This window comes from Capra hircus, chromosome 10 (assembly GCF_001704415.2).
Source record: "Capra hircus breed San Clemente chromosome 10, ASM170441v1, whole genome shotgun sequence".
Classification (NCBI taxonomy): domain Eukaryota; kingdom Metazoa; phylum Chordata; class Mammalia; order Artiodactyla; family Bovidae; genus Capra; species Capra hircus.
Genome location: NC_030817.1, coordinates 22764906 through 22773663, shown reverse-complemented (window position 1 = coordinate 22773663; position 8758 = coordinate 22764906). Strand labels below are relative to the sequence as shown.

Genomic DNA, 8758 nt, shown 5'->3' with positions numbered 1-8758 from the left:
GTGGGCAGTTTACATCCTAAACCAGTGAGGGTCTAGGTCCATCTAGTTGGGGGGGGGGTGTGAAACGTGTGGTCTCAGGGGACGTTTACAGTGCTGTCTGTGATTGCAGCCAGGCGTGACTCAGTGTGGCCGAAATAGGCGACAGGTGTAGGAGTGAGTCCCCTCCTCTGCCTGCCGGAGTTCCTGGGATGTCTGGTGATCAACTTGTAAAGGAGAAAAAAATTTTCCTGCACTCTCTCAAGGTCCCTGTTGGGCTTGAAAATTAAAGTGCCAGAGGCAGATTAGCAGGTGAGAAGCATACACATTTATTTAATGTAAGTTTTATGTGGCACGAGGGCCTTCATCAGGAAAGGGAGACCCAGATAAACAGATTGGATATTTTTATGCTAGGTCTGATGAAGAGTGGGCAGTCATGGAGGGATAGGATAGGAACATGAGGCAAGTGGAACAAACCAGGGAAACTAGGCAAAGCTTGTTTGCTAGGATTCTTCTTCGCGTTCCTTTGTCTTCAGAGACAGATAAACTTCCAGTCACAGGAAGGGCACCCCTCACGTGAGGGTTTTATGGGCTGGGTCAGGGGAGAAGGGTCAGGGGGACAGTCAAAGCGACTTTCTGGCTTCTGTTGTTTTCTCAGACTCCTTCAGCTTAAAATATTTCGTGTCTTAAGTTGCCATATTTGAGGGTAGAGTGTCCAGAACCCCATCATCTGCTGTGGGCTTGCAGAGAAGGTCCCTTCTCTTTGGTGGGGACACCACTGAGTTACTCACTTACCCACTCACCCCTGCACCCCCACTTCGCTATTCAGTAGATATGTCCTGAGTGTCCATACATGTCCAGAGCCTTCTGGGGCCAGAGAAGTGGTGTTGAAGGCATAGACAGAGGCCCGTGGCTCCTGGTCAGGTGAAGGGAACAGACCTCACTCAGGAAAGACCCACCTTCAGGCCTAACTTTCCTATCCTCCTTTTTGAGGTCTCCTCCTTCCCAAGGCCTTGCTCAGGCTGTCCCTGGAGCCAGCGGCCTCCCCACCATCCTCTTGTTCGCACCCTCCCAGCATGCCCCCCTCTCCACAGAGCAGCCTGCTCCCTTCCAGGTTGTTCCTAAAAGCCCGGATTGGATGGAGCATGGTGGCTCCAGCAGAGCCAGAGAGCTAGTCTTGTGGAGAAAAGCAGGCCCAGCTGAAAATGCCTCGTGCTCCTGAAGGACAGGCCTACCTGCCCCGAAGGCAGGGGCCAGGTGAGCAGGGAAGGCCAGAGGAGATGGGGGTGGAGGGCAGGCAGGGGACACCCCAGGTGGGGGCCATCTGAGAGGCGAGGTGGCCAGAAAGAGCAAGAGGGACAGGGAACAAAGAAGGGTGATTCTAGTGTGGGAGACTGGAGGAGAAAACATCCCACAAGGTTTGAGGGAAGGTTTACTCTGAAGCGCGTCAGAACCCACAACATGGCCACCAGGAAGCCTGGGGTGGAGCCCCCATCAGGCCTCACAGGCCCTTTTCTGAATTCAAGTCCAAGGGGAAGCCATCGTTTGGGAGGAGCAACCCGTTTACACAGATTCTGGGCACAGTTTCAATCTGCCCCTCTCCACTGCCCACCATTCTTAGCCAAGCTCTCAAGACCACCCCCCGCCCCGCAACGCAGGGCCTCTGCTCACCTCTCCAGCCGTGTTTCCTGTCTCTGCCTGGCCTTCTGCACACACCCCAGCTTCTCACCATCCCCCGAGAAGGCGCGTGAGTGTCTTCACCATGCATTCCAGGGTGTTCGCAGGAGCTGCAGCATCTTCTTCCTCTTAGCGTGTTCCCAGCCCCTTCCTGGTCTTCATGCCTGTAAGCATCTTCCATTTCTTTTATACATACCCAACTTCTCCTGGGAAATTTCCTATAAACCCCCTTGTCTGGGATCATTTTCTTAATGTTCATGACTTAGCCGTTGTGCCATCTAGATTGTAAACTCCTTAAAGACAGGACTAGGGATTAAAATTCCTTTTGTCCTGCAGAGTTACTACCATGCCGTGGACATGGAGCCCCTTAGATTGCAGCTGATTTCATCCACTTCCCAGGGCCAGCCCAGGGAGAGGCTGCCCACGGCAGGGGCGGGCAGCAGAGGCAGTCAGCATCCTAAACGTGCCTGCCGCCTTTGGGTCTGGTGCCTGGAAACAACTCCAGTGGCCTTGAAGAATTAATACTGCTGTCAGAGGGGCTGCCCTTCAAAGGGTCCTGATGGCTCTTGTTATATTCAAAGTGGAAAAGGTAAGGGGACTGTTCTCAGCATTTCCTGCCTCTCAATTGAGTGAGGACAGGTGGATGATTTATTGGGCATTTCCTACCCTCTCCTTCACCATAGGAAACCAGTCTGGGGGGAAAAAAAGGTGCAAATTTTAAAAAGATGTGTGGCTGTTTGGAGGAGGGTGGGGAGGATTCCTGTGTACCATTAAAGTGAAAAGACAAAACTCTGTAACAGCCTGAAACTCCCATCTAGAACACTAGCCATAAATTTCCACCACACTTTGAGGGCTCAAAGCTCTCAAAAAAGTTGTGCTGGTGCTGGGAGAGAGTGGGGCAGGGAGAGAAAGGCTATGAAGTGTCACTGTCTCACCTCCCCATTTCCAGATGACCAGGCTTGGACTTAGGGTAGGTGGCCAGTTGCCCTGAGCCATCAGCCATCACCATCAAGGACTGGGGGGTATGGGAGCTTCATAATCTGTCAGATGTTGGTTTCAGTTGGAAACAGTGAAGTATCTCCACCCTACCCCTTCCCCTGAGAGAGAGAGAGAGAGACTGCCAGGGAAAGGGGCCAAGAAGTGGGGGCTCAGCAGATGCAAAACCTTGGTGAACACGAAAGCTTTGCTTCTCTTCCATTCCACAGCAGGAGGCCTGTTCATTTCCTAGAGCTGCCCTAGCAAAGACTCACACACTGATGCTTAAGTGGGTGGCTTAAAAGAACAGAAATGCATTCTCTCACAGTTCTGGAGACCAGAAGTCTGAAGTCAGGGTGCCTGTAGAGCCGTGTAAGCTCTCAGGAAGGACCCATCTCTGCTTCTTCTTAGCGTCAGATGGTTGCTGGCAATCCTTGCAGTTCCCTGGCTTGTAAGATGCATCACTCCAGTCTCTTTCCATCTCCCTAGGGCCTTCTCCCCTGCATGTCTGTCTTCTCCCTGTGTATATCTGTCTCTGTTGTTCTTACAAGGACACCAGTCATATTGAAATAAGGGCCCTCTCTCCTCTAGTATGAGTTTATTTTAATTCACATCTTGATTACATCTGCAAAGACTCTATTTACACATAAGGTCATATTCACAGGTTAAGACTTCAGTATATCTTTTGGGGGACACAATTCAACCCTCAGTAAGAGTCAAATGTTTATTGTCTGTGGTTTCATTGGGAAGCCTTAGGTAACTTAACCAGTGGCTCATGCAGGTCTGTATATGGGATTTGTCTTTCTGTATAGTGTTTCATATATACATACTAATACCAACATATATGTGCCTCTGTGTGTGTGTGTATATATATATATATGTGTATATATATATTTGTTGTTGTTTAGTCGCTAAGTCATGTCCAACTCTTTTGCGGCTCCATGGACTGTAGCCCTTCAGGCTCCTCTGTCCATGATATTTCCCAGGCAAGAATACTGGAGTGGGTTGCCATTTCCTTCTCCAAGGGATCTTCCCAAGGCAGCAATTGAACCTGCATCTCTTGTATTGGCAGGGGGATGCTTTACTGCTGAGCTACCAGGGAAGCCCATGTGTATATATATACAAATAACTATATATAGATATTTACCTCTATATACCTATAATGCAATAGGTATTTGTAATATACATATGAATACCCTCAATTTGTTTTTGTATAGTGTCATATATATGACGCTGTGTAAATATATATGACACTGTATGTGAAACATTATATAAACACAAATGACAGGTATTCATGATTTGTATAAGTGCTGTGCAACACAATGTAAATAAATATATGACACTATATAAATACACATCGCAGGGGCAACTTTGAGTAATGCTCTAATTTTATTACGCTGCAGAAGACCACAGAGCCGCTGTTAGTCTGTTTCCTGTGGTTTTCAACTGAAGAGACGGTGGGAAAGGTCTGGGTTTGCCCAGGTTGGAATCTGAGGAGGACTCAAGCATGCAGAGTGAACAGAGGCTCCGTGTATCCGCTTGGGTGGCCCCTGTGCCACGGGGCAGCCACTCTGCTGGCCACACGGGGCTCTCCCCTGCTCATCTGTGCGCTCCCCGGACCTAGAGATTTGACGTGGCTCATCCGAGTCCATGTGGACACAGAAGGAGAAGGAGAAGGAGAGGCTGGCCTCCGTGTACCCAAAGTCTCCCCATGTTCATGCCACCTCACTGCTTTCCCTCCTCCTAGTCCCACTTTTACGTCGTCGTTGTTCAGTTGCCACGTCACGTCCCACTCTGTCACCCCGTGGCCTGCAGCACCCCAGGCCTCCCTGTCCTTCACTCTCTCCCGGAGCTTGCTCACATTCATGTCCATTGAGTTGATGATGCTTTAGACAGCATCTCCATCTCATCTTCTAACCACTTTCCGGACTAACAGTCAAATTTTCACTTGCGTTCCTTCCACTGAGCATGCCCAGATGTTATAGGTGGTTACCAAATGAGCTGAGAAATTATTTTCATGGAGGTTCTACCACATGCCAAGTTTAAAGTACCCTGTGTTCAGTTGTTTTGGAGTTGTTGGTGAGTTGAAGAAAAACCCTTCCAATTTTATAAAGGCTTTTTCTTTTTTTTCATTTCCTCAAACTCCAAACTGACCAAAAGCTTAATCTCATTATCTGGACACAGTGGCCTGCCCAGGATTTCTTCCATTAATGAGTTGGGGACTCGGGGTCTCTCAGGGGCGGCTTCTCTCCTAAACCTCTGAAAGTGACCTTCAGCAGTACTGGAATGTCCTTTCCTTTGCCCCAGGTGGCCTACCTGGGTGTCCACCACGTTCTTTCTGCTTTGCAGGCTATCTGTTTTCCCTTCAGAAAGCCCTAGGGCCTGATTTACTCTCCATCCTGTTTGCTGGGATCATCCAGCAGGAAATGGCCAGATTCAGAAATGCCTGTTAAAATGGGGTTCTGGAGTCACTCTACTTGGAACTTTTGCTGGGGAATTTTTTGCCAAGGCCTTCGCCTCTCCAGGACTTCCAAATGGACTGGCAGAGAGACCACGTCGCCTCCTACATCTTCCTGTGACAGTCCTCACTTCCTCTCAGCCCAATCTCCCTATTTGAGAATCCCCACACCGGGATCCAGATAAACTCCCAGCTCTTTGCACGGCGCCTGCTCTACAGCCTCTGAGCCACAAGAGGCAGAGTTCAGTGTGTTGCTGTCTGATTTCGATGTGGCTACGTCTGGCTCGTGTTCAATACATCGTAATTCATAAAAAGCCTAAACTATGGGCCTCAAACTTTAGGGAGTATCAGAACCCCTTGCTAAGTCACTTCAGTCGTGTCCGACTCTGTGCAACCCCATAGACGGCAGCCCACCAGGCTCCCCTGTCCCTGGGATTGTCCAGGCTCAGAACCCCTTAGGGAGCTTATTTTAAATGCAGATTTCCAGTCTCACTGCTGAGAACCTTAATGAGCTTTACAGCAGCACTTGAGAATCTGCATTCTTGAAGCACCCGAGAGGATTCTGGTGCTGGTTGTCTACTTGCCACCCTTGGATGCTTGGTCAGGCTGGCTGACTTGGGGCCTCTACTCTGGAAAGCGCCACCCAGGGCACTTAGAGGAAGAGGTGACAAGGAGGAAGGAAAGACAAGAAGTGTGAGAGTATGGACTGAGGTACAAATATAAACCAGGTGGGCATGGGCTTGAGCCTGGGGAGCTGGGTGGAGGGAGGGCAGCTCTGAGTGTGATGGCTCAGGGACCAGCACTGCAGGGCCCTGCATGGAGACACAGCTGGGACAGTAACCGGAGAGACCTGGACGCTTTCTGCTGGCGTGGGACAGGCCGTCAAGCCCGATGAAGGAACTGCTCCTAAATGCTGTATGTGAGGGGGGTGCTCCTGCAGCTTCTCCCCAGAGTCAGCCCCGCATGAAGAACAAAAGCCCTGGCTTCAGACTCACCCTGCCTGGGTGATTGCCATTGTCCAGTCTCTCAGGGCGAACTTGAACAAGCTACCTACTGTCTCTGCATCTTGGCGTCCACCTCTGGAAAAGAACAATAGTACCTGCTTCCGAGGGTTATTGAGAGGGTTACATCTGAGATGACATGTACAAAGTCCTGAGCCATCCTGGGAACAGCGAGGGCTCCATGAACCTGGGCTATGGCCTTGGTCCTCACCACTGCCTGTCTGCCTTGAAGCACATCTCCAAAGCTGCCTTTTGCAGAATTGGGCCACACGAATGGTTTGGATGGTCCACAAGTGCCTTTGTTCCCCTGTTACCGGAAAGCCTTTGGTTTTCCCTTTTCCTCCCTCTGAAGGCCCTTGACGCCCTGCAAATGCCAGTTTGAAATAAGCAACGCCTACAGTAACACCCGCCTTCCTCTCCAAGTGACCCCACCTTACAGAAAATGGATGCCCTCCCAGTGATATTGAAGGAAGCTCTGCTCAACAGATGGGGGCCAGAACTCTGCAACCGAAAACTGCGGGTTTGAATTCCAAACCTCCGCCTGCTGAAGGCTGTGTGATCTACAAAGTGATATAGGGAGTTCCAGGTTGGAATCAAAGACTCTGGAACAGATGGAGAGAGGAAAGGCACAAACGCAGGTCCAGACGGCCCCCAACTAACGCCTCTATGCCTCTGCCACCTTGGTGGGGAGGGGTGCTGGTGGTACTGGTCTCAGCCTTGAAGGACACTTTGCCCCAGTTTCCCCCTGCAGGGTGGAGCCAGCACACGTGTCTCACTGCATGGTAAACTAGCTCCTTTTGCAAGTGGTACAGTATTGGCAGCACTATCAGTAATGGTTCTTTGATCTAATGATCAGCTGTGAGCACCTAAGAGATGCTATAGCTTTGTAAATAAAAGATCTCAATTTGTCAGGATAACCAGGTAGCCAGGAAGCAACTGTCTCCCTGCCCCCTCGTCAGTAGCACATGTCTTAAAGGTCAGTGACACTGTTTTGCACTCATCTGGTACAAAAGTCCAAGGTAAGATAGCCCAAGGTAAGTATCCCTGGGCCAGAAAAGTGAAAAAGAACAAAGTAACATCTCTGCAAGGGAGACTCAAAACCCATGGAGCATTTTGGAGACCATTGCCTCCACATCCAGACACCAGCTATGTTGCTAAGGAGGAAGACCCTCCTCTGAGTTCCATGAAAGGAACCGAGGTCCTGCAGGGTTCACAGTGGGGCCCCCTGGGGCCGACCCCCGCCTTCATTGGGGTGGCTCCCTGGTGAGTGGGAAGACGAGGCTGGGAGAAGAGCCAGGGTGTGCTTTGTTGACTCTGTGGAGTTCAGAGAGGGCTTCCCATTTGACTTGGCGAAGGAGAAAAGTCCTTTATTTCCCCCTAGCTTTGGGGCCTGCCAGCCCCACAGCTGAGGGAGGGGGCTGCCCCCCTTCCCTGACTCCCACACCGTGACTTGCAGAGTTCAGTGAGAAGCCCCATCCAGAACGGGTCGGGCTGGGTCTGGGACGTGCCTGTTCGGTCCCCAGAGCACGCTCATGTGCCCCCCCTCCAGCCCAGCCAGGAAGGCCTTCCCAGAGATCCTCCCGATCTGGCTTTTTTTCTTTTTCTTTTTTTCCCCTAAGCCCAGAGCCCAGTTATTTACCCAAAGGAAACAGGGAAGTGACAAGGTAACAGAGTACACATGTTGTGAAAATATGCAGGCTGAGGCTGAAGAAAAGAAAACATTCTTCCATAAGTAGCTGCCTTGTTAATTCATTTTTTTTCCTCCAGATTAGAACCAGCCATTTCTTGTGCTCCTTCAAGCACCTTCTGTGGTTTCCTAACAGCTGCCTGCAAGGGGTGAGATTTGGCTTGAAAAATGGGCCATCGGTCATGCTTCAGGGGCAGGGCAGAAACCAAAATTCCCAGATTGCTCAAATTCACTGCTCCCTTTTTAGAGGGGAATGAAAGAGGGAGAGGTGGTGGGGAGAGGATTGTATAAACTCGGAGGCGTCACCTGATTTTCCATAAGACACGACAGCTCGGTAATGAACCGTCCTTGGGACTGGCTTTCTTACCTCCTCTGAAGTCGGTTTCCGACCCCTGGCAAGCCCGCGCTCTGCAGCTTTGAGGAACAGCCATGGGCTGATTCTCAGCAATTAAAAATAACATTGGCCCTGATAGAGGACTCATGGGTGCCTCCCCCCGCCCCGCCGTGCTTACACGCATGTGCACATGTGCGTGTGCGTGTGCGCACGCGTGCACACACGCACGCGCGCACACACACACACACACACACACACACACATGCCTTCTTCATTCCGTGCCAAAGATCACTTTCCCAAACCTGTTTGAAACAGCTGGCCGCATCCGAGGAGCAGGCTGCAGCCCTGAGCACCCCGAGTGGACCTGGGAGTGGCCAGGGTTATTAATAGCATTTGCTTGGCCTGGTGTCTGGGGCAGAAGAAGGGTGATCTGCTCCTTTGGGGGATATTTGGCCATCATGGTTTGGAGCCTGATTTTTCCTTGTTGGATCCTTTAAACCTCAGGGCCAACAGAGAATGGCGGAGACAGCCTGCAAACCGGCTCGCCTGGCCAGGATCCCTCAGTACGAACCTTCATGTTTCTCATTTTTTCCCTCCTCAACGTTCCCACTCTACTTCTTGGTCTGTGGGCACTGGCCCACTGCTTGGCC

At 50.8% G+C, this 8758-nt stretch overlaps 1 long non-coding RNA gene across 1 annotated transcript; it reads right to left on the bottom strand.

The window, feature by feature from the left end:
- Nucleotides 292–8262, bottom strand: LOC108636950. Its single transcript, XR_001918651.1, has 3 exons — nt 8142–8262; nt 1648–1817; nt 292–892 (listed from the first exon to the last, which is right to left on the bottom strand). It is a non-coding gene; the product is annotated as an uncharacterized LOC108636950 (long non-coding RNA).